Source organism: Adiantum capillus-veneris, chromosome 29 (assembly GCF_014529385.1).
Source record: "Adiantum capillus-veneris isolate H3 chromosome 29, ASM1452938v2, whole genome shotgun sequence".
NCBI classification, from domain to species: domain Eukaryota; kingdom Viridiplantae; phylum Streptophyta; class Polypodiopsida; order Polypodiales; family Pteridaceae; genus Adiantum; species Adiantum capillus-veneris.
This window is the reverse complement of record NC_140959.1, coordinates 128374933-128401747: the sequence shown is the minus strand read 5'-3', so window position 1 is coordinate 128401747 and position 26815 is coordinate 128374933.

Here is a 26815-nt window from a genome sequence, read left to right as displayed (position 1 = left end):
CAAATGCACAAAAATTTGCTTCACAATGAGATTTGCATGCCCTTTTACCATGAGACGTTGTATACCTTGGCCAATGCATATCTTTAAACCATGAAGTAGTGTGTGGTATTCTGCTTCATTGTTTCTAGTTGAACCTGGTAGATTGACCTTCTCTTTCATGACCACCTCCCCACTTGGGTTGAGCAATACTAGACCTCCCCTTGCTTTTCCTGTGGCTCGTCGAAAAGCTTCATCAAAGAAAAAGGTAAAATCATTAGAAATACTTTTAGGTGGTGGCAATGGTAGGGTCTTTACCTTAGGCACCTTAATTTCCTTCTCATGTACCTTATAAGTGAGAATCCCTGCCAATTGTGCATGCACACTATCTTCTACCTTCAAAGAGTATTGAAACTCTTGCAACTCCATAATCCACTTCGAGATCCTAGTACTAAGATTCATTTGAGATGACACCCAAGGGAAGAAATTTTCTGCAGTGAGAATTATAAAAGGTTTTGGTAGCAAGTAGGATCTCAACTTTCTCAGCTGCAAACATGAGAGAAAGCATCATGAGTTCTGCCTCCGTGTAGCCTCTCTGGAAATCATTCATGACCCTACTAGCAAAGTAGATGGGTCGCATCCGGGTACTGTGGGGATCTTGTTGTAGTAAAACTACACCAACTATTTCCTTCCCAACACTAGAGCTAACAAAGAATGTGTACCCCCAACAAGGAGGCATGAGTGTTGGTAGCTCTGACAAAATGACTTTAATGTTACAAAAGTACTCTTCAAGCTCATAAGACCATGCAAATTCTACTTGTTGTGTCAACTTTTTCAAAGCATGAAGCAACTCCAAAGCTAAGTGAATAAAGCGTGACATATACTTCACCTTTTGAATGAATGAGATGACCTCTTTGATATTCTTGGGTGATGGGAGCTCAATAAGATCCTTTGCCTTTGAAGGATCCACCTCAATCCCTTTATAGGAAACCTTGTGACCAAGCAAGATCACTTCATCCTCACCTATCTGACACTTGTCAGGGTTGAGTTGACCTCCCATGTCATAGAGCTTCTTTAAACCTTCTTCTACCCTTTGTAGATGCAATGATTTTGAGTTATAAATGCAAAAATCATCAATAAAAACCCTAATGGACATTCCAAAGAATGCTTGAAACATCATGTTCATCAAGCGTTGGAAAGTTGCAGGAGCATTTGTCAGTCCAAATGGCATGACTCTAAAAGCATAACAACCCCAAGGAGTGATGAAGGTTGTTTTCAACTGATCTTCCAATGCGATACCTATTTGAAAGTAACCCAAGTAGCCATCACACACAGTGAACTTCTCATGACCAACTACCTCATTTAGTATCTCATCTTGAAATGGGAGGGGAAAGTGATCTCTTTTTGTTTCCTCATTGAGTGGACGGTAATCCACACACACCCTCCACTTTCCGTTTTTATTAGGAGTGACAACAACGGGAGAGACCCACTCTGAATTCTCCACTGGATAAATGAAACTTGCTGCTAGAAGCTTTCCTACCTCCTTGAGTAAAGCCTGCTCCTTGATGACTCCTAGCCTTCGTAGCTTCTGAGCCTTAGGTGTGGCCTCTGGCTTCAACTCAATTTTGTGTTGAACAACATCTACTCCACGCATATCGGTGTAGTCTTTAGAAAAAAGACTAGCAAATTTCCTTAACACACCTTTGAGCTCATCTCTTTCCTCCTTTGTAAGTGTTGTAGATCACACCTTCTAGCATTCTTTCATATTCCACTTTTTGGTTCTCTTGGGACCCTACCTCTTCCAAACCTGGGCAAGAGGTCTCTTGGTTGTTTGTATTAAACCTTATCCCCATGACATCAATGGAAGACTCCTCTTCAGTAATGCTGCCGCTACTTTCTCCTTCTGAAGTGTTATCAGTCTAGCCTTTCTCCGTCTCACTTTGAGATGATTCTTCATGGAGCTCCTCTTGGCGTTGCTCCTTCATGTCAAAGACAACCTTGTTATGATTTTCACTCCTGCAAATTAGCTTTCCACTCTCCCAATCCTACAAAGCTCTCATTTTCATTAGCCATGGTCTCCCTAGGATAAATGCGTGACCATTTCCTTTGGTAGACATGACATAGAAATCCACTGCCTTCTTAATTCCAAAGGCCTCCACGAAAACATTTTTACAAATGCCTACGCACCTAGCCTTGCTATTGTTTGCCATCTTGACCCTAATTTCAGGTGTCTCATGGATGTGCATGCCTAGTTTTTGCATGAGTCCCTCTGTCATGATGCAAATTTGTGCACCCCCATCCACTAGACCTTTCCTAACTAATCTTCCTTTGAAGTAACAATCTAGCACAGGTGTAATATCCTCATTCATTTCACCATGTGCAATTTGTACAATAGGAACACTCTCTTTTATCTTTCTCCTAGTGCTAACTGCCTTCGTTAAATTCCTCCTAACTTGTGGGCATAATGCAAGAAACTAAGGCCATGAGATATCAGGACCCCTACCTCTCATGTCTTCCAATAGGTTGTATGGAGCCATACCATGTCCAAGAGAGAAGTCTTGGAGATTGATAAGATGTCGAGTTCTCTTATCTTCCTTGGTCTCCTTTTCCTTCTTGCCTCATCCATCGTCACTCTGTGATGTGACACCTTCTTTCTCTTTACCTTTTTCTCGGCCACGCTTAATGCCATTTGCGTCCATGTCAACCTCATTTGAGTTTTTCACCTCTACCACATGCACATTTGGATCTGGAAAAGGTGGAACTCCTTCTATCCCTTGTGGAGGTGGTCTTGGTCCATTTGGTCTTTGTAGAAGCCTTGGTTGTTGACCAGTTTCTTCACCTGCATTCATCACTAGGTAATTCAACTTAGGTCTCCCTGGCTCCCCACGGGGCCAAGGACAATTATACATCCCATGTCCAGACTCTCTGCAATTCCAACATTGCAAGACTCTCCTAGGTCGTGGATCTCGCTCTTCATACTTCTTTGCTTGTCCCTTTGGACCCACAACTTGTGCAAGGTGAATTCACAAGATGCCTAAAGATTCATTTAACTTCTCAATCACTTCCACCGTTACCTCAGGAAGCTCCCTAGATGTTGATTCTTGTGACTTACCTTTGGGTCTAATACATTCTATTGGAACCTCTCCCCTTAGGCACTTGAGTTTTCTATATTTCTCAGCAGCCCTAGTTTCAGTTGCATCAAAGGTAGCAGGTGCACCCCCCTCAACTTTTATCTTAAGGTCAGGAAAGAGTTTGCTTATGAACCTCTCCTTCTTTAGGAATTGTGCACCATCACCAGGGTTAGCAACATTTCTCACCCATACAGCACAAAGACGTAGAAACTCTTGCTTGTACAAGTAATAGTCATCTACGTCTTTTTGGTTATGAGAAACAATGTCTTGCCATAGTTTTTGAGTGTTTTGGGGATCAAAGAAGTATCTCTTGAAATGATTCACAACTTCCGTGCAATTCCCTTTAACTTCCTCAGGCAACGAGTCAAAACAAGTGCTAGCATCTTTCCTAAGGACCACTTCAAACATCTCTACGCGTTCTTCATCAATTACTATCCTCTTGATACTGACGGGAGCAAAGCGAACCCCGAACCCCCGACGGCCTCTAAAACACCGGGGACCGAATGGAGTGCCTCGAGCCTGTCATGGTAAAGCAAACAGGGGCACCACCTAGCTTCATCGGTTAGGACGCAAACAACACAACACCATAACAAAGTTTTCATCCAAGAGAGATGGATGCTTGGGAGTAATGATGAAGAGTAAAGGGAATGATATCAAGTGTGAAGAGAGAGAGAGAGAGAGAGTGAGGAGGGGGTATAGCGGCTTAGTACTTGTCACCACAAAAGGAATGGCGAATCCGAACACCCTTCACACATACACAAGCTCACTCCAAACACAAGATTAGGTGGCGATTCCACACACCTCAACATGGGAAAAACATTGCAAGAAAACATACCTCACAAAACCTCAGCTTTGTATTTTAGGAATAAGGCGATGAAAATTGGGGAGCATATGGTAGGGGAATGAGAAGGAGAGAGTGGTAAGCACATGGCGGATAGTTTGGAGTTGATGGCGAAGACTCGCACGAGGATAATGGTCATCATCCTTCATTTAGTTGCCCTCATCTTCCATAGCAAGTGTAGAGAGTCATGCTCAAGACAAGCATGGTGATGCGGTGATGGAATGGTGTGATGGTGTGGGTGTGTGTGTGTGCACTAGGCACACACAATGCATAGTGTACCTCTTTAGTGATGGTGTGTGTGTTTAGTGTGATGGTCACCCCCTCTTTATATAGGGGAGGAGGGGGAGAAATTTATAGAATATAGAAATGAAGAAATCATTATCTACATACCATGTGACTGTGGCCCCACTTGTCTGGCTGTGTGTATATGTGCCAAGAACAGCAGTCTCATGAGAGAGAGATGGTTGATGAAAAAAATTGAGAGGTGACATGGAGAATAAAGTAATTACAAGAGGGGAGAGAGGGGAGTGTATTCAGAGGTGAATCTGTGTGCAGATGTGTGTGAACACAAGAAAAATCAGGTAACCACCGGGTGGGGATGGGTCTGTGGGCACCTTTTTCAATGAAACTGAGTGTGTGTGAGTGTGGGGGAGGTTATTTAGCTACAAGACAATAGACATGGAGCCCTTTAGAGAGAGAGGGGGGTATTTGGGTCATGGGATATGATAGGAGAGAGAAAGGGGGGGTAGGGTATACCATTTTGGAAGATAGGATAAGTTGCATGTGAGTTAGGGTGCATTATTGGTGAGTTATAATGCATTATTGGTGAGAGGTGGGGTAGCTTGAGGAGAGAGAGAAAGGAGAAAGGACAAGGGAAAGAGAGAGGGGGTTGACCTTTTGAGTGGAGGAGAGGAAAAGGGACACACGGCGGGGCAACAGTGAAGAAAAAGGAGGCAAGGTGGGGATGGGCTACCCCGTAGGCATGAGGTGGCCTATTTTACCTTTCTTATATATTTACATAATCATAATTTATTTTTTTTCTTAATTTTCCAATGACTTTTATCACTCCCTCCCTAAGAGGAGGTTTCCATGGGGTGGGGACGAGAGAAGAGGGGTATGGGCGCTTGGCTTGTGAAAATCCTCCATCAATACGACAAGACATCTTGAAATTTGCTAAAAATAATTTTGCATCCTCTCAAGGCTCTCCAAACAAAAGAGGATATCCAGACATTTGGCGTTGGGCCTCCATTGAATCAGTTTGAAGGTGACAACACGTTTTTGTTTGTTTTTTTTTTTAAAGATTTACACATTAATATTTTCTAAATTGCAATCTATTATACAACAAAATAAAAATATTCACATCAAATGACCTAGATAATCAATAAGAGGCAGGATGACAGGGTTTGGTGATGCCAGAACTTCTCCTACTCTTGGGGAACCAAACATGAACACCATACGTTGTTGAAAGTGGATCTTCCTACTAATTGCAACGTTTATTCTAATGTGTGGAGTGAAATGGAAGGGGAAAACCTCTATTCCTGGGCCATTATCCATGGTCTATCCATGACCTAATGCTTAAAAAAAAACAAAAATAGAGACGTCCAAACTAAGGTGGTACCTAATGAGAGGCAAAATAAAAGTATTTACTGATGCGTTTATCTCTGCCAACCTAAGGGGACCTAAAATTCTACGAATTACACGTTGAAATTGCAACTTAGTACTAACAATTATGTGTACCTTTTGCCTTGCAATTGGAATGAAAGGATCATACAAATTCTCGTGATTCATGCAAACTACTTGACTATTCTAAAGATTGATCCTACACAAAAACATACACAAGTTGGTTCCTTAGTGGCGGCACCTATCCGGGGCGGGCAACAAGAAGAGTGGCCTCTAAGCACCCTTCTAGGCTATTGTGTTGCTCAATTGGGTTGGGGTTTGAAAAAAACAACGAACACACACACAAACCCGCAACCTAAACCTACACAAATTTGGGGCACCACCTAGTTTTGGATGCGAACTAGGACACGTACAGAGAGAGAGAGAGAGAGAGAAACAGAGAGAGAGAGAGAGAGAGAGAGAGAGAGAGAGAGAGAGAGAGAGAGAGAGAGAGAGAGAGAGAGAGAGAGATAGTGCTCGGGCTGCTTTGAAACGTATCGTCCATGATCAAGAAAACACAATTATATATGTAAGAAAGAGAGAGAAGGGGGAGTGGATGCTTGTTGCATTAATACCTTCTTACAAATCTGTCATGACCAATCAAAGTGAGATTAGTATTTGTTCAACATAGATTGAGTAAATTACACCACAACACATCACAAGAAAATCCACCCCTATCACTCTCTTTAGGCCAGGGGAGTCCTCTCCACCCTGTTGCCTTCTTACAATATGTGGAATTTATGGCTGAATTGATGACAACACCCAGAGACATGCTATCAAGAACTTAGAAAAACACCAAGACAATTACACATCATTGTTGTCCATTATTTTACGTTGGAAGAAAGAGAAAGTATCCAAGATTAGTCCAAATCCACCCTCCTTGATTCAATGAATGTTGGGCTTACACTAGTAGGAGAAATGATAGATTTCCTACTCTCAATTAATTGATCACTCTCTCTTACAATGGCATAGAGTTCCCTTGCTAATCACCCCTATTACAACACATACATATGAATAAGACAATGAGCTTCCACTCAAGAGCTCCTTCTGGAGAGGTTGATCTTGGCTTCTCAAGCTATAGCATAGTGCTCTTGCTTATGGCTTCCCCTTTTGTGCTAGCTACACCCTCTTTTTATAGCAATTTTGAGGGCTAGGGTTACTCCTCTAACCATGGTTGGGTTAGATTCTCAGCACTTATCTAATTTCTTTTGTTTGGAATTATCAAGAAGTTGGTGGGGATAGATGAAGAAGAGAGAGAGGAGAGAAGTGGAGGTGATAGGACTTTTCATAGTAGGTTAGTGTTAATAAACTAATAGAGTTAGTATTTTTATTGATTTACAAAGGGAATTGGATATTTACAATGAGAGTATCCATGTAGGGTACAAATAAGGAAGTAAAAACTCTAAATAGGTAAAAAATTATGGATTTCTTACAATGTTGATGCTCCAAGCATCTTGAGTAGGGTTAATTTTGACGCTTGTTGACGGTCCACTAGCTTTGACGGTACGTTTTTTCTCCACTCTTGGGCTTCCTTGAGAGCCAAGGGATTTAATATGAGTAATGAATGAACATGGTGTTGTCTTTCAAGAGAAGAGGCTGAATTTTGTGGTTTTCTTGATAGATATGAGTAATATGGAAGAGGAAAAATGAGACTAGGTGGTCAATTTTGGAATGGAAGTGTGTGTAGGAGACATGAGTTCACCATGGTTTCTCTTATTTTTCAAGGTTGAGAAGAAGGTGAGTAGGGTGCAGAGAAGAGTGGTGAGAGAGGTGGGGATGATGACTGAAGAAGTGTGTGTGAAAGAGGAAAATGATAAAGTGGAAGTGGGAGTGTGGCTGCATAGCATGGGCAAACTGGGGTCCCAATAAAATCATAGCTCACAGCTCGTAGCTCAAAAAAATATGAAAAACTTTGAGATAAAAGTTCAGCCCACGAGCTACAACTTTTGTTTGTATCACATTTTCAAATTCGGAGAGCTTGCGATCTTTAAAAATTCAACAAAACTGACTGTTTTTTTCCACTACACAAAGTCCTTGTGAGGTCCTTCTTTGGATGATTCTTTTGAATACCTCCAAGAGTGAGTCCCCCATAGTGCATGCATGCCACATACCCTTGACCTTAGTGAACCCCCCGTAGTGCATGCATGCCACATACCTTTGAGATTATTTCGTAGGTCTATAATTGAAGATATGGTTGAGATCATGATATAAGTGAATAGTACAACTAAGAAAATCAAGTATTGAGGGGTCTAAAAAAATATGTACATGTCAAATATAAATAATATAGGTGGAAAAAATATAAAGGGGTCAAAATAAATTTCTCTCATTATAAGTCTACCATAAAAAGATGAATATTTTTGGTGGTCTAATTTATGAGAGTAATAGAGAATAGATGTAGGAAGAAAAAAATCACAATAGTGAAAAAACATAGAACTAGTTTTTTTGGATTTTTGTTGGGATGGAGTTACACCAAAAATAAGAGAAGCTTGCATGAAATTATTTTTATATGGAATAAAGATTATGCTAAATGGTAAGAAAAAATATGGTAATGGTGAGTCAATGTACATAGAATAAATAACACACCATAGGTAGAAATATTTAAATAAATACCAAAATAATGATGAAAAATCCTTTTATTTAGGCCCTATATACAATGAAATATTTACGCACAAATGGGCCATCATATACTTATAATTTTTTATTATTTTTATTTTTTTGTCTCAACTAGCCCAATGACTAGCTAATTGAGGGTTTTTAAGAAGATATGGGAAAAGCTCCTAACTCACACACACCTATATACAGTGAAATGGTAGGGATAGCCACAGTATTTGGATGATTTTGGTAGGGTGGGTTAACTCACTATGCCAATTACGGAGAGCCGAAAAATGGCTATCAGCGCATCAAAGATCCACCACTTGGGCATCATAACACTGGTTATTTTATAGAATGTTTGTGGAATGACTAGATCCTAGATCCACCAATTGGCCATTTCAATTAAAATTTGGGAATTAGATACATCAAAGATCCACCACTTGGCCATTAGAACGAAGGCTTGGATTGGGGATCCAATTGTTGGTATCTCTTAGATCCACCACTTGGACATTCTAGCCATGTCTTAAAGGTAGGTGCATCCAACACTTGGCCATCATAACACTTGTAGTTTTCCACAATGTTTGTGGGATGAGTAGATCCTAGATCCACCACTTGGCCATTTAGACTAAGAATTAGGAAGTAGGTTCATTAACACTAGAATGGTAACCTAATAGGACATAAAAGTGTCCTTTCAGGGTTTTGGAAAAAAATTCCAAAATCATAGCAGATCCTCTTATTTTGAAAAATCCTTTCATGAGCTTATAGTTCAATAGCTACTACGTATGGAAAAAATGAGAAACTTGTAATTGTTGTCATCCCTTGGTCACTACAAGCCTCCAAAGTTGATGAAACAGTGCATTTTTCCCAAAACAGCAATTTCTTACGGTTGATTGCATATAAATAAGAGTGGGGATTTCTGTAGGACATGAGATAAAATTCCCCGTTAACTTTAGTGGGTTGGTGACCAAAACATATGGTTGCTTTTACCTCAGTAATTGTTTTATGGGCAAAAAAAATAGGTACAAAAAAGTTGCATTTTTGCCATTCTGCGGACCTATCATCAAAGTTTCTATAGTCACGCTCAATACAAATACTATATACATGTTTTCTTAGTTACATTTGGTCATTTGGATTCAAAAGGAGCCATGGAGCATGTAAAAAGGATAATGGATCTCTTACAATTGGAACTTTGGGAGCAATGATAAAGTGCTAAATACAACAAACATGAAAAAACTGGGTTTAGCATTATGACCTCTAGAAACCCATAGAAACTACTCAATATCTAGCCAAGTTTGGAGTCTATGATTAGATATGGTTACTACCTACAAAATACACACAATTGGCCTAAGAAACTAGCAATATTGAGAAAGTTATACTTGCTACTCTAAAATGTATCGTATTCTTCAACAACAATCAAAAAACTATGCTATATAGAATATTAGGTCCCCCAAAACGCAAGGAAGATTAGCTTTATGTTATACATTACACTTACACAATCAAAATTGAATTTGGATATCAAGAAAGCCACCAAAAAAATCATAAAAGTGCTAATTTTGGCCAAAAAACAGGAATATGCAATACTTGTAAATTGGTCATAAATTTCAATTTGAACACTTAGCTCTCCCCACAAGCATCAGAACATGTTGAGAACTATGAAGGCCTAACCTCTAGCCATCTAAACCTCACAAACATGAAGTTTAGAGTGGTATTTTTGCCAAAAATTGGAAAAAAGCAACAAACAGGACCCGTTTTTTCACACAGTTTAGGTTCAAAAATGTTGTGCAAGAGTAAGGTTAATTGTGGTGAGATTGATACTCCAAAAAAATTGATAATTTTTTTTCAGCTCATAAGGCAACTTTGTGGATATATAGCACCTACAAATTCCTTTTCATACTATTCAAATAGTTGAAGCAAAATGGTCACTTAACAAAACACAAAAGTGTCCAAGGACATAAAAGTGTCCTGTTACCATTCTAGTGTTAAAGATCTACCCCTTGGCTCTTAAAACAAAGTCTTGAAATGTGGATCCAATTGTTGGTGTCTCCTACATCGACGACTTGGCCATTCTAACCATGTCTTAAAGTTAGACTCATTCAACGCTTGACCACCATAACACTTGTAATTTTATACAATGTTTGTGGGATGAGTAAATTCAAGATGCACCACTTGGCCATTTGGAGTAAGAATTGGGCAGTAGGTGCATAAAAGATCCACCACTTGGCCATTATAACAAAGGCTTGAAATGTGGATCCAATTGTTAGTGTCTCCTAAATCCACCACTTGGGCATTCTAACCATGTCTGAAAGTTTGGTGGATACAAGATTTGGCCATCATAGCACTTGTGATTTTACACAATGTTTGTGGGATGATTAGATGCTACATCCACTACTTGTCCATTTAGAGTAAGAATTGGTAAGTAAGTGCCTCAAAGATCCACCATTATAATAAAGGCTTGAAGTGTGGATCCAATTGTTAGTGTCTCCAAGATCCACCACTTGGCCATTCTAACCATGTCTTAAAGTGAGGTGGATACAAGACTTGGCCATCATAACACTTGTGATTTTACACAATGTTTGTGGGATGAGTAGATCCTACATCTACCACTTGTCCATTTAGAGTAATAATTGGTAAGTAAGTGCATCAAAGATCCACCACTTGGCCATTATAACAAAGGCTTGAAGTATGGATCCAATTGTTAGTGTCTCCTAGATTCACCACTTGGGCATTCTAACCATGTCTTAAAGTTTGGTGGATACAAGACATGGCCATCATAACACTTGTGATTTTACACAATGTTTGTGGGATGAGTAGATCCTACATTCACCACTTGTCCATTTAGAGTAGTAATTGGTAAGTAGGCGCATCAAAGATCCACCACTTGGCCATCATAACACTAGTTATTTTAGACAATGTCTGTGGGATGTCTAGATTCTAGATCCATCAATTGGACATTTTGATTAAAATTTGGGAATTCGATACATCAAAGACCCACCACTTGGCCATTAGAACGAAGGCTTGAAGTGTGGATCCAATTGTTGGTATCTCCTAGATCCACCACTTGGACATTCTAGCCATGTATTAAAGGTAGGTGCATGTATTAAAGGTAGGTGCATTCAGCACTTGGCCATTTAGACTAAGAATTACAAAGAAGGTTTGTTAAATATCCACCACTTGGTTGTTAAAACAAAGGCTTGAAATGTGGATCCAATTGTTGGTGTCTCCTAACCACATGGCTGTTCTAACCATGTTTTAAAGTTAGACGCATTCAACACTTGACCACCATAACACTTGTAATTTTACACAATGTTTGTGGGATGAGTAGATTCAAGATCCACCAGTTGGCCATTTAGAGTAAGAATTGGGCAGTAGGTGCATAAAAGATCGACCACTTGGCCATTATAACAAAGGCTTGAAATGTGGATCCAATTGTTAGTGTCTCCTAAATCCACCACTTGGGCATTCTAACCATGTCTGAAATTTTGGTGGATACAAGACTAGGCCATCATAACACTTGTGATTTTACACAATGTTTGTGGGATGAGTAGATCCTACATCCACCACTTGGCCATTTAGAGTAAGAATTGGTAAGTAAGTGTATCAAAGATCCACCACTTGGCAATTATAACAAAGGCTTGAAGTGTGGATCCAATTGTTAGTGTCTCTTAGATCAACCACGTGGTGATTCTACACTTGGCTATCATACCGCTTGGCTATTCAACACTTGGCTATCATAACTCTTGTAATTTTACACAATGTTTGTGGGATGAGTAGATCCTACATCCACCACTTGGCCATCATAACACTGGTTATTTTACACAATGTCTGTGGGATGACTAGATCCTAGATCCACCACTTGGCCATTTCGATTAAAATTTGGGAATTAGATACATCAAAGATCCACCACTTGGCCATTAGAACGAAATATTCAAGTGTGGATCCAATTGTTGGTATCTCCTAGATCCACCACTTGTACATTCTATACATGTCTTAAAGGTAGGTGCATTCAACACTTGGCCATCATAACACTTGTAGTTCTACACAATGTTTGTGCTTTGAGTAGATAGTAGATCCACCACTTGGCTATTTAGACTAAAAATTAGGAAGTTGGTTGTTGACCGCTGGGTCAACAACACAACATAACTCAAGTTTCGTACCAAGTTCTTATCTTTTGCGAGTTATGAAATGTTGCGGATTATGGCTATAAACATCATTTGTAATGAGTAGTTATTCTAGTTTCAGAAGCCCGGGTGCAATGGAAGTTCCAGATTGTAAATACAAAGCCATTTGACCCTTTCAACCCCATTTTTTGTTAAACCTAAGGTAGCCTTAGTATATAAGGTACCTATGGCATTTTGTAAAGGGGGGAAAGTTTAATCATAATCTAAACTAGAGCGCTGCCGTCTATTGTGTGTGAGAGAGAAAGAGAGTGAGCGTGAGCTTTATCCTCTCGCTATGCCCGGCTCGCTCAACACATTGGAGATCCAATTGCACCATTGTTGTAGGCTCGAGGAGAGGTACGCGACAATGCCAAGCATTCCATGTGAGACGAAGCGCACACATCGACGCATCTATGAGCTATTTGTGGCCGTAAGTGTATCAAATGATGTCTATTTTTTGCGTGCTAGTAGTCTCTAAAATCCCGGCGACATAAGCTACGTATAGGTACTCATAAATTTAATTTTCGGGCACTTTGAAAATTTTGCTCTATCATCCTACGCGTTTTCCGCAGACGGGTTTAGAGTGTGGGTTTTGACGGTATGGTGTTCCTTAAGTTTCGTACAAATCTGGCATGATTAGGTGAGTTACCTTCCGTATGTGTGTATGTGGCTAGGTGGTGTAGTTGAGAGCAGTGAGGCTCTTAATTGTGGTTTAGTTGGCCTTCCATAGTGTTGTATGTGTAGGATGGTCTCAACCTGACAAGCTAAAGAGATTTCCTCTGTGTGCCTATCGTGTCATCTGTGTCCTCGATTGACATTATGTTGATTTAGGTAGTGTTTTCATTCACTTCATGGGTGTGTGAGTCGATTCCGCAACATTGGCCATTCTAGCCATGTCTTAAAGGTAGGTGCATTCCGCACTTGGCCATCATAACACTTGTAATTTTACACAATGTTTGTGGGATGAGTAGATCCAAGATCCACCACTTGGCTATTTAGACTCAGAATTGGGAAGTAGGTTCATCAAAGATCCACCACTTGGCTATTATAGCAAAGGCTAAAAATGTGGATCCAATTGTTAGTGTCTTCTAGATCCGCCACCTGGCCAGTTAGGTGGATTCAACACTAAGCCATCATAACACTTGTAATTTTACACAAGGTCTCTGGGATGAGTCGATCTTAGATCCACCATTTTTCCATTTAGAGTAAGAATTGGTAAGTAGGTGCATCAAAGATCCACCACTTTGCCATTATAAAAAAAGCTTAAATTAAAGATACAATTGTTGGTGTAACATAGATCCACCACTTGGCCATTCTAACCATGTCCTAAAGTTAGGTGCATTCACCACTTGGCCACCATAACATTGGTAATTTAAGACAATGTTTGTGGGATGACTAGATCCTAGATCCACCACTTGGCCATTAGAACAAAGGCTTGAAGTGTGGATCCAATTGTTGGTATCTCCTAGATCCACCACTTGGCCATTCTAGTCATGTATTAAATGTAGTTGCATTGAGCACTTGGCCACGATAACACTTGTAATTTTACACAATGTTTGTGGGATGACCAGATCCAAGATCCACCACTTGGCCATTATAACAAAGGCCTGAAATATAGGTCTAATTGTTGGTGTCTCCTAGATCCACCACTTGGCCATTGTAACCATGTCTTAAAGTTTTGTGGATATAACACTTGGTTATCATAACACTTGTGATTTTACACAATGGTTGGGAGATGAGTAGATCCTACATCCACCACTTGTCCATTTAGAGTAAGAACTGGTAAACAGGTGCATCAAAGATCCACCACTTGGCCATTATAACAAAGGCTTGAATTGTAGATGCAATTTTTAGTGTCACCTAGATCCACCACTTGACCATTATAACCATGTCCTAAAATTAGGTGCATTCAGCACCTGGCCTTCATAACACTGATAATTTTACACAATGTGTGTGGTATGAGTAGATCCTAGATTCACCACTTGGCCATTTATACTAAAATTTGGGAATTAGATACATCAAAGATCCACCACTTAGCCATTAGAATCAAGCCTTCAAGTGTGAATATAATTGTTGGTATCTCCTAGATCCACCACTTGGCCATTCTAGCCATGTCTTAAAGGTATGTGCATTCAACACGTGGCCATCATAACACTTGTAATTTGACACAATGTTTGTGGGATGAGTAGATTTTAGATCCACCACAAGTCCATTTAAACTAAGAATTGGGAAGTAGGTGGATCAAAGATCCACCACTTGGACATTATAGCAAAGGCTTGAAATGTGGATCCAATTATTGGTGTCTTCTATATCCACCACTTGGCTAGTTACTTGGATTCAACAACTGGCCATCATAACACTTATAATTTTACACAATGTTTGTGGGATGAGCAGATGCTAGATCCACCACTTGTCCATTTAGAGTAAGAATTGGTAAGTAGGTGCATCAAAGATCCACCACTTGGACATTATAACAAAGGCTTGAATTTTACATACAATTGTTGGTGTCACCTAGATCCACCACTTGGCCATTCTAACCATGTCCTAAACTTACTTGTATTCATCACTTCACCGTCATAACACTTGTAATTTTACACAATGTCTGTGGGGTGACTAGATCCTAGATCCACCAATTGGCCATTTAAACTAGAATTTTGGAATTAAATAGATCAAAGATCCACCACTCGGCCATTAGATTGAAGGCTTGAAGTGTGGATACAATTGTTGGTATCTCCTAGATCCACCACTTGGCCATTCTAGCTATGTCTTACAGGTAGGTGCATTCAACACTTGGCCATCATAACACTTGTCATTTTACACAATGTTTGTGGGATGAGTAGATCCTACATCCACCACTTGTCCATTTAGAGTAAGAATTGGTAAGCAGGCGCATCAAAGATCCACCACTTGGCCTATATAACAAATTATTGAATTGTAGATGCAATTTTTGGTGTCACCTAGATCCACCACTTGACCATTATAACCATGTCCTAAAGTTAGGTGCATTCAACACTTGGCCATCATAACACTGATAATTTTACACAATGTCTATGGTACAAGTAGATTCTAGATTGACCACTTCACCATTAGAATCAAGGCTTCAAGTGTGGATATAATTGTTGGTATCTCCTAGATCCACCACTTGGCCATTGTAACCATGCCTTAAAGGGAAATGCATTCAACACATGGCCATCATAACACTTGTAATTTGACACAATATTTGTGGGATGAGTAGATTTTAGATCCACCAGAAGGCAATTTAAACTAAGAATTGGCCATTATAGAAAAGGCTTGAAATGTGGATCCAATTTTTGGTGTCTTCTAGATCCACCACTTGGCGAGTTAGGTGTGTTCAACAAGTGGCCATCATAACACTTGTAATTTTACACAATGTTTGTGGGATGAGCAGATCCTAGGGCCACCACTTGTCCATTTAGAGTAAGAATTGGTAAGTAGGTGCATCAAAGATCCACCACCTGGACATTATAACAAAGGCTTGAATTGTACATACAATTGTTGGTGTCACCAAGATCCACCACTTGGCCATTCTAACCATGTCCTAAAGTTAGGTGTATTTATCACTAGACCTCCCCTTGCTTTTCGTGTGGCTCGTCGAAAAACTCCATCAAAGAACAAGGTAAAAGCATTAGAAATACTTTTAGGTGGTGGCAATGGTAGGGTCTTTACGTTAGGCACCTTAATTTCCTTCCCATGTACCTTTTAAGTGAGAATCCCTGCCACTTGTGCACGCACACTATCTTCTACCTTGAAAGAGTATTGAAACTCTTGCAACTCCATAATCCACTTCGAGATCCTAGTACTAAGATTCATTTGAGATGACACCGAAGGGAACAAATTTTCTTCAGTGAGAATTATAAAAGGTTTTGGTAGCAAGTAGGATCTAAACTTTCTCAACTGCAAACATGAGAGAAAGCATCATGAGTTCTACCTCCGTGTAGCCTCTCTCGAAATCATTCATGACCCTACTAGCAAAGTAGATGGGTCGCATCTTGGTACTGTGGGGATCTTGTTGTAGTAAAACTACACCAACTGTTTCCTTCCCAACACTAGAGCTAACAAAGAATGTGTACCCCCAACAAGGAGGCATGAGTGTTGGTAGCTCTGACAAAATGACTTTAATGTTACAAAAGTACTCTTCAAGCTCATAAGACCATGCATATTCTACTTGTTGTGTCAACTTTTTCAAAGCATGAAGCAACTCCGAAGCTAAGTGAATAAAGCGTGACATATACTTCACCTTTTGAATGAATGAGATGACCTCTTTGATATTCTTGGGTGATGGGAGCTCAATAAGAGCCTTTGCCTTTGAAGGATCCACCTCAATGCCTTTATAGGAAACCTTGTGACCAAGCAAGATCACTTCATCCTCACCTATCTGACACTTGTCAGGGTTGAGTTGACCTCCCATGTCGTAGAGCTTCTTTAAACCTTCTTCTACCCTTTGTAGATGCAATGATTTTGAGTTATAAACGCAAAAATCATCAATAAAAACCCTAATGGACATTCCAAAGAATGCTTGAAACACCATGTTCATCAAGCGTTGGAAAGTTGCAGGAGCATTTGTCAGTCCAAATGGCATGACTCTAAAAGCATAACAACCCCAAGGAGTGATAAAGGTTGTTTTCAACTCATCTTCCAATGCGATACCTATTCGAAAGTAACCCGAGTAGCCATCACACACAGTGTACTTCTCATGACCAGCTACCTCATTTAGTATCTCATCGAATTCATGTTTGTGAGGTCTATAATGCTAGAGAACTATCTTTAGTAGTCCTCAACATGTCTTGATGCTTATAGGGAGAAACAAATGTTAAAGTTGTAAGTTATGACCAAATTACAAAAATTGTCAAATCCTCTTTTTTATTCAATTTTAGCTCTTCTATGATTTTTTTGGTGGCTTTCATGATATCCAAATGCAGTTTTGCTTTTCTATGTCCCATATTGTAACATAAATCTAATATTTCTTGAGTTTTGGGGCACCTAATACCCTATTTTGCATAGTAGACAACGATGGTTGATTTTTTCAATTATAGAAGAAAACGAAACATTCTAGTATATCAAGTATAGCTTTTTCAATATTGTTAGTTTCTTGTGACAACTACATGCATTTTGTAGGTAGTAACCATATCTAGTCATAAGGATCAAATTTGGATAGATATTGAATAGTTTCTATGGGATTCTACAACTCATAATGTTGAACCCAGGTTTTTCATGTTTGTGGTATTTAGCACTTCATCTTTGTCCCCAAGATTCCCCTTGGTAAGAGATGTATTATTCTTTTGACATGGTCCATGGATTCTTATGAACCTAAAGGACAATAGGGAACTAAGACAACATGCATATATTATTTGTATTGAGCGTGGCTATAGAAACTTTGATAAAAGGTTTGCAGAATGGTAAAAATTCAACTTTTTTGTACCTATTTCTTTTGGCAAAACAAAAAATAGTGAGTGAGAAGCAATCATATGTTCTGATCACCAACCCATTGAAGTTAACAAGGGAATTTATCTCAAGTCCTACAAAAATCCCTAATCTTATTTTTATGCAACAAAACGTAAGAAATGACTGTTTTGATGAAAATGTACTGGTCCATCAACTTTGGAGGCTTGGTGTGACCAAAAGATGAGAAATTTTACAAGTTTCTTATTTTTTCCATGTGTAGTAGGCCTTGAACTATAACCTCATGAAAGGATATTACAAAATGAGTGGATCTACTATGGTTTTGGAGGTTTTTTTTAAAACCTTGAAAGGACACTTTTATGTCCTGTTAGGTTACCAACCTAGTGTTAAGGTGACAACACGTTTTTGTTTGTTTTTTTTTTTAAAGATTTACACATTAATATTTTCTAAATTGCAATCTATTATACAACAAAATAAAAATATTCACATCAAATGACCTAGATAACCAATAAGAGGCAGGATGACAGGGTTTGGTGATGCCGGAATTTCTCCTACTCTTGGGGAACCAAACATGAACACCATACGTTGTTGAAAGTGGATCTTCCTAGTAATTGCAACGTTTATTCTAATGTGTGGAGTGAAATGGAAGGGGAAAACCTCTATTCCTGGGCCATTATCCATGGTCTATCCATGACCTAATGCTTAAAAAAAAAACAAAAATAGAGACGTCCAAACTAAGGTCGTACCTAATGAGAGGCAAAATAAAAGTATTTACTAATGCGTTTATCTCTGCCAACCTAAGGGGACCTAAAATTCTACGAATTACACGTTGAAATTGCAACTTAGTACTAACAATTATGTGTACCTTTTGCCTTGCAATTGGAATGAAAGGATCATACAAATTCTCGTGATTCATGCAAACTACTTGACTATTCTAAAGATTGATCCTACACAAAAACATACACAAGTTGGTTCCTTAGTGGAGGCACCAATCCGGGGCGGGCAACAAGAAGAGTGGCCTCTAAGCACCCTTCTAGGCTATTGTGTTGCTCAATTAGGTTGGGGTTGGAAAAAAACAACAAACACACACACAAACCCGCAACCTAACCCTACACAAATTTGGGGCACCACCTAGTTTTGGATGCGAACTAGGACACGTACAGAGAGAGAGAGAGAGAGAGAGAGAGAGAGAGAGAGAGAGAGAGAGAGAGAGAGAGAGAGAGAGAAACAGAGAGAGAGAGAGAGAGAGAGAGAGAGAGAGATAGTGCTCGGGCTGCTTTGAAACGTATCGTCCGTGATCAAGAAAACACAATTATATATGTAAGAAAGAGAGAGAAGGGGGAGGGGATGCTTGTTGCATTAATACCTTCTTACAAATCTGTCACGACCAATCAAAGTGAGATTAGTATTTTTTCAACAGAGATTGAGTAAATTACACCACAACACATCACAAGAAAATCCACCCCTATCACTCTCTTAAGGCCAGGGGAGTCCTCTCCACCCTGTTGCCTTCTTACAGTATGTGGAATTTATGGATGAATTGATGACAACACCCAGAGACATGCTATCAAGAACTTAAAAAAACACCAAGACAATTACACTTGTAATTTTACACAATGTCTGTGGGATGACTAGATCCTAGATCCACCAATTGGCCATTTAGACTAGAATTTGAGAATTAGATGCATCAAATATCCACCACTTGGCCATTAGAATGAAGGCTTGAAGTGTGGATCCAATTGTTGGTATCTCCTAGATCCACCAGTTGGCCATTCTAGCCGGGTGAAAGCATGTTAACTTGTCATGCTTTTTCATGTCCCAGACAGTGCTAACTAGCACAATTTTGACTATGCTAACTAGTAGAATAACTTGAGCTACATGTCCAAGATCTATGACATACGATATATCAATAGAAAGCACTTGAAACAAGGAATCCAAATGTACAACCTCTGACAAATTTTGAAATTATTTGTAAAAAAATTAACGGATGCCCAACTTCTCAAAGATGTGCTAACTTGAAAGTGCTAACTAGCATTAAAAGCATGACAGGTTAACATGCTTTCACCCAGCCATGTCTTAAAGGTAGGTGCATTCAACACTTGGCCATTCTAGCCATGTCTTAAAGGTAGGTGCATTCAACACTTGGCCATCATAACACTGGGAATTTTACACAATGTTTGTGGGATGAGTAGATCCTAGATCCACCACTTGGCCATTTAAACTAGAAATTGTGAAGTAGGTGCATCAAAGATCCACTACTTGGCCATTATAACAAAGGCTTGAAATGTGGATCAATTGTTGGTCTCTCCTAGATCCATCACTTGGCCATTCTAACCATGTCTTAAAGTTTGTTGGATACAAGACTTGGCCATCATAACACTTGTGATTTTACACAAATTTTGTGGTATGAGAAGATCCTACATCCACCACTTGTCCACTTAGAGTAATAATTGGTAAGTAGGCGCATCAAAGATCCACCACTTGGCCATGCTAACAAAGGCTTGAATTGTGGACACAATTGTTGGTGTCACCTAGATCCACGACTTGGCCATTCTAACCATGTCCTAAAGTTAGGTGCATTCAACACTTAGCCATCATAGCACTGGTAATTTTACACAATGTTTGTGGGATGACTAGATCCTAGATCAACTACTTGGCCATTCAGACTAAAATTTGGGATGTCTATATGCTCATAATTTAACAAAATTTGGTCCAGAGACTCCCCTTAAGTCCAACAACACAATGGTATGCTCATAGGTTGATTTGGACCTAAAAATGGCCTTGAGACATCGTATGTGTAGGATGTCCTTTTGCTCAGAATGACTTGAAATTTTCACCCCAGCTTCTCCTTGAGGTGCTGATCACAGCGGTGTGCTCATAGGTTGGTTTGGAGTCCTAAATCAAGCTGGACACATCCTACGCGTAGGATGTCTAAGTGCTCAGATTTTGTCCAAACTTTATCCCAAGATTCTCCTAGGGCTCAGCAACCCAATGGTATGCTTAGATTTGAATTTGGAAGCCAATAGGTCAAGATTTGGGCTGCATAAGCTTCTAGTGCACTCCAAGAATAGGATGTCTGACAATTCTTTTGTTTGCTTGGTAAATAGGCCAAATAAGGTCCAATTCACTTTTGAAAAGAATTCTGGAATCCTTGAGACACTGGGAACCTCCCTATATGGCCAAAGTAGAATTTTGACCACTTTATGACCCTGGAGACATCCTACGCGTAGGATGTCTTTTTTCTCTGTTTCAGCTCAAACTTGCACTGTAGCTTCCCCTTGATGTGCTAAACCCACAACTACTTTTACTTTTTGATTCTGACACCTACAGGTTGGTCAAATGACCAAGAATCTATTCCAAAAGCGTGATTTCTGTTCTGATGAATTCCAAAGTCAAATCAACTCCGAATTGGACCAAATTTGTAATAGGACTAGTCTTTAAAGTTCTTAAAGTCGAAAAGAATGTAGCAGGGCATATCTTTCGTTAGTACGATTTGAAAGATTGTTGAATAGTCTATTAAATAGAGCTTATACGAATGAGTTGAGATATTAAGAGAGAACATATATTCTTTAAAAAAAAAAAAAAAATAATACACTAAAGATGGATTTGATAAAGATTAATGAATAACAGATAGTCTGTTTATGAAGAGTAAAATTGAGATTTTTATTAATATCAATGTTTTATATTTATGTGTTTTAGCTTAAAATGCATGGGTAGGCTTAAAATAAGTTGTAAAAGTAGTGGAAACCCAAAAATAGAGGTTTTATGAGTCGCGACCTAAAAGTTGCGTTTTTAGCCAAATAAAGACGTTTTTAGCAATTCTGTCCGCGTTGCCGTGTAGACCAGACCTATTCCCGTCGTTTTGAGTACCTGGATCGCTCTGTTCTGAGTTCGTTTGTAAAAGTTATGATAAAAACAAACAGAAGGCAGCAGCAGTGTAATGTACACAGGGACACACAGACCTACAACATCATACAGTTCTCCCTGCTATCAACCAAGAAGTGGATTGTTTCTTCATGGTAGAGTATGGAAATTGAGATTATGAAGGTATATAATTATGTTTTTTTACTTTGATTATCATGTTGAATTGGTTGCACGAGTATGTTCTTTTGGCTATTTTGTAGGCGATGCAGAAATCAATGTCTGAAACAGGATCTGTGTAAAGTGTCATGATAGAAATCTAACCTTTACGGATCGCTTAGCGATCACGTTCTTATATTATTCTCGCAGGTATACTTGGTACGAAAATCGTGCAGGCTTTTCGAGGAAAAGAAGGATAAAAGCACGACAGGTGGTGCGTTGGGGATCATTCACCGATCTCTTCTTCTGCGAGTGCGAGTGCGAGTGCGAGTGAGAGTGAGAGTGAGAGTGCGAGTGCGAGTGCGAGTGAGAGTGAGACGCTGCATGCAAGCGAACTGAAGCTCGGGGGTGGTCGGGAGGTTCGAGCTCCGTACAACGGAGTGCGCCCATATATTTTGCTCCTCTGTTGTATCAAATCTCTACAAAGATTCATCAATACAAAGATCTCTTTCTCTATCTTTTGCTATCGATCTCTATTATTCGGTTCCCGTGACAATTGGTATCAGAGCAAGCGGTTGATTCTGGACATGGAAGGATACGAGAGGAGGATGAAGGAGCAAGAAGACCTGATTCGGCGACTATGCGAAGATCTGAAAATTGCAAATCGGAAGCGTGCTGAGGCTCTGCGGGGCAAAGCAGCACGAGAGCTTGATATCTATGTAGACTTGATGGCCAACATGAAGGTGAAAACCATGCTAATCCACCTGCAAACAATAATCATCGTGGCGGCGCTGGGGTACCGCCAAAAGAAACGATGACGATATGGGAGAAGCGACAACCAAATCATTCTTAACGAAGGCTAAGCTTAAAGAGTTTGATGGCATAAGAAAGATATGCGAAGATTTAGAAGCGTGGATTGAAGAACTCAAAGACTTGGATTATACTTTCAATATCGAGAACACGACCACGAGACTTTCGAATGCTCGAGCAAGGTGACCGATAAGACAATACGTACCAAGATGGCTCAATTGGAGACTTTTGGCGATGCGTACGATAAAGGTAAGTCATCTACCCCTTCTTTGTGATGTTTTATGTCTTTGATACGTCCTTTGAAAGCTTCTGTGAGATCGAATTTATGCGTAGAAGTTGAGATTAAAATTTGAATTTCTTAATTGATTTGGATAGTATTCATTGCTTCTTATCGTCTAAATTGATTGAGAAATTAAACTTGAAATTAAATCGAGAAGTTAAAAGACTTGTGGACTTAACTAGTGGTAATAATAGTTTCACGAAAGAGTTAGTAGAAATTTTATTTTATTTTTTTCTTTGAAGAGTCGAAATCATAAAGATGATTTCTATAACATAAACATTGATATGCATGATGTTATCATTGGTATCAATTAGATCATTGAAAATCATGTTTTGATTGATTGTTAAGAAAGAAAAATATATCTTTAATCATTTGATGATGATAAGTCACACTCTTTGTGGAAAGAAAGAGATTCTAAATCTAGTTTTGGCAATGGAATTGATAAGGTGACTTAGATAAGAGTGTGACGTTACTTGTGTTTGCTTGTGTGAGACGTTGCTTGTGTTTGCTAATGAGATTAAAGAGAATCTGGGGATAAACATAAAGAGAAAAATCCAGAATTTATAGAGGATCTCTTACATGAAGTTAAGGATGTGTTCCGGACGATCTTCTTGGTATACCTCCGCCTAGAGCGGTAGACCATGCCATAGATCTATATCCAGGAGCGACACCTTATTCCAGATTTCCATATAGGTTCAATATTGATGAGCTTAAAGAGCTCAAGATACAACTTGATGATCTTTTGAAAAAGGGTTTCATTAAACCTAGTGTATCTCCTTGGGGTAGTCCTGTGTTATTCCAAAAGAAAAAGGATGGTACATATAGGTTATGCATCGACTATAGGGGATTAAACAAAAAGACCATTAAGAACAAATATCCTCTTCCTCACATAGATGAATTGATTAGTCATTTGAGTGGTGCCACAATATTTTCAAAGGTTGATCTTCGTTCTGGCTACCATTAAATCCGCATTAAGGTCGAGGACATTCCAAAGATTTCTTTTCGTACACGTTATGGACATTATGAATTTAGAGTTCTTGCTTTTGGTTTGACTAATGCACCAACAACTTTCATGTGCTTAATGAATAATATTTTTCACCCGTATCTTGATGACTTCATTCTGGTATTCTTGGATAATATTTTTGTGTATTCTACGAATGAAGAAGATCATGCATTGCACTTAAAGAAAACATTTGAGGTTTTGCGTGAACATAAATTGTATGCCAAAGCTAGTAAGTATTCTTTTGCAAAGGATCAGATTGTGTATTTGGGAAGAGTGATTTCTAAAGAGGGGATTCACATTGATCTTGATAAAGTTAAGACTATGTTAGTAAGAGATGTAAGAAGCTTTATGGGTCTAGCACAATATGAGAGAGCACACATTAAAGATTTCTCTAAGATAGCAAGTCTTTTGACCGAATTGACCAAGAAAGACAAGGGTTTTGTGTGGACTTCTAGCTGTGAGACTGCTTTTGAGACCTTGAAGGCTAAAATAGCGGAAAATTATGTTTAAAAGTTCGTGAGATGGGCAAACCATTTGTTGTGTCCTGTGACTCTAGTGGTTAACAATTAGGTTGTGTTTTGACACAAGAAGGAATAGTGGTTGCATATGAGTTTAGGAAATTAAGACGACATAAATTGAACCATGCAACACATGATCTAGAATTACTTGTTGTTGTTCATGCATTGAAGCATTGGCGTCATCTCTTGCTTGGTGTAAAATTTGAATTACGTACTGATCATCAAAACTTGAAGTATATTTTCACTCAGCCATTGTTAAATAACAAACAAAGAAGATGGATTGAATTGCTGGCTGAGTATGACTTTGATTTGAAGTATTTGTGTGAAAAAAAGAAAATAAAGTTGCAGATGCATTGAGTCGTACGTCCATGGGTAATTTGTTGACTGTTGTGCGATCCAATTTGATTGATGATATGCATGCTGAAGTTGAAAATGATTCTTTTTATATGCCTATTTTGAAATTCTTGCGTGAGAATATTGGTGAGAGGTATGAGAACAGATATCACTTGTATAAGGAAAATCTGTATTATTATGACCGCTTGTGTATTCCTACAAATTCTGCTTTCAAGAGTCAAATTCTGCATGAGTGTCATAATTCACCTTTTTCTGGTCATCCTGGATTAAATAAGACATATGAAAATATTAAAACCTTATTCTTTTGGCCGCGTATGAAATTGGATGTTAAGAATTATGTGTGTGAGTGCTTTCAATGTCAACAAGTTAAGATTGAGCATAAGAGGATGCTTGGTGACCTTCAACCCTTAGACATTCCTTTACAGAAGTGGGAGTGTATATCCATGGACTTTATCATTAGACTTCCTACTACTCGTGGAGGGTATGATTCGATCTTTCTGGTGGTAGATAGACTCACAACACAAGCTCACTTCTTTCCTGTAAAAATAACTTATACTGCATTGACCATTGTATACTTGTTTATGAAAGAGATATTTCGTTTGCATGGCATGCCCAAGAGCATAGTGTCTAACAGAGATTCTAAGTTCACTTCTCATTTCTGGAGAGCGACTTTTGACTCTATAGGTACCCAGTTACGCATGTCTAATGCTTTCCATCCTCAAACCGATGCGGAAACGGAGAGAGTGAATCGTATTCTAGAAGATATGTTACAAATGTATATCAATGGAAACCAATCTAATTGGAATGAATATCTGCCTTTGGTGGTTGAATTTGCATACAACAGTTCATATCATTCATCTATTAGGATGACTCCGTTTGAGGCAATGTATGGCTATAACTATCCTACACCTATTCATTTTCTTAATTCGAGGAATAAGGTAGAACTCTCACGTGAGATGCTTGAGAAAATGGATAGCGAGTCGGCCAAAATCAGGGGGAATATTAGAGAATCTCAAAAGAGACATAAACCGTATTATGACAAGAAACATCGTGTTGTGGAGTATGAAACTGGTGATATGGTTTTTTAAAGGTTATTCCTGAGAAGTCTCATTTGATTCTTGGAAATGATAGAAGATTCTCTCCACGATTTGTTGGTCCATTTAAAATTTTGAAGCGCATTGGTTCATTAGCTTACAAATTGGAATTGCCTTCTCATGTTAAAGTGCATCATGTATTTTATGTGAGTTTATTGAAAAAGTATGTTCCTAATGTGCATCATGTTTTAGAGGACAACTCTAAGTTGAAAGATGACGGACCATTGACTGTAGAATCAGACTTAGTACTAGATAGGCGTTTTAAACATATGAGAAATAGAGACATTGTGGAAGTTTTGGTTAAGTGGCAGAACTATCCAGTAGAGGATGCATCATGGGTTGATCTTAGTGTTTTGCAAAGAGAATTTTTCTCTCTTTAGACCAACTCTGAGGACAGAGTTAATTTTGATAAGGGGAGAATGTAATAGGACTAGTCTTTAAAGTTCTTAAAGTCGAAAAGAATGTAGCAGGGCATATCTTTCGTTAGTACGATTTGAAAGATTGTTGAATAGTCTATTAAATAGAGCTTATACGAATGAGTTGAGATATTAAGAGAGAACATATATTCTTTAAAAAAAAAAAAATAATAATACACTAAAGATGGATTTGATAAAGATTAATGAATAACAGATAGTCTGTTTATGAAGAGTAAAATTGAGATTTTTATTAATATCAATGTTTTATATTTATGTGTTTTAGCTTAAAATGCATGGGTAGGCTTAAAATAAGTTGTAAAAGTAGTGGAAACCCAAAAATAGAGGTTTTATGAGTCGCGACCTAAAAGTTGCGTTTTTAGCCAAATAGAGACGTTTTTAGCAATTCTGTCCGCGTTGCCTTGTAGACCAGACCTATTCCCGTCGTTTTGAGTACCTGGATCGCTCTGTTCTGAGTTCGTTTGTAAAAGTTATGATAAAAACAAACAGAAGGCAGCAGCAGTGTAATGTACACAGGGACACACA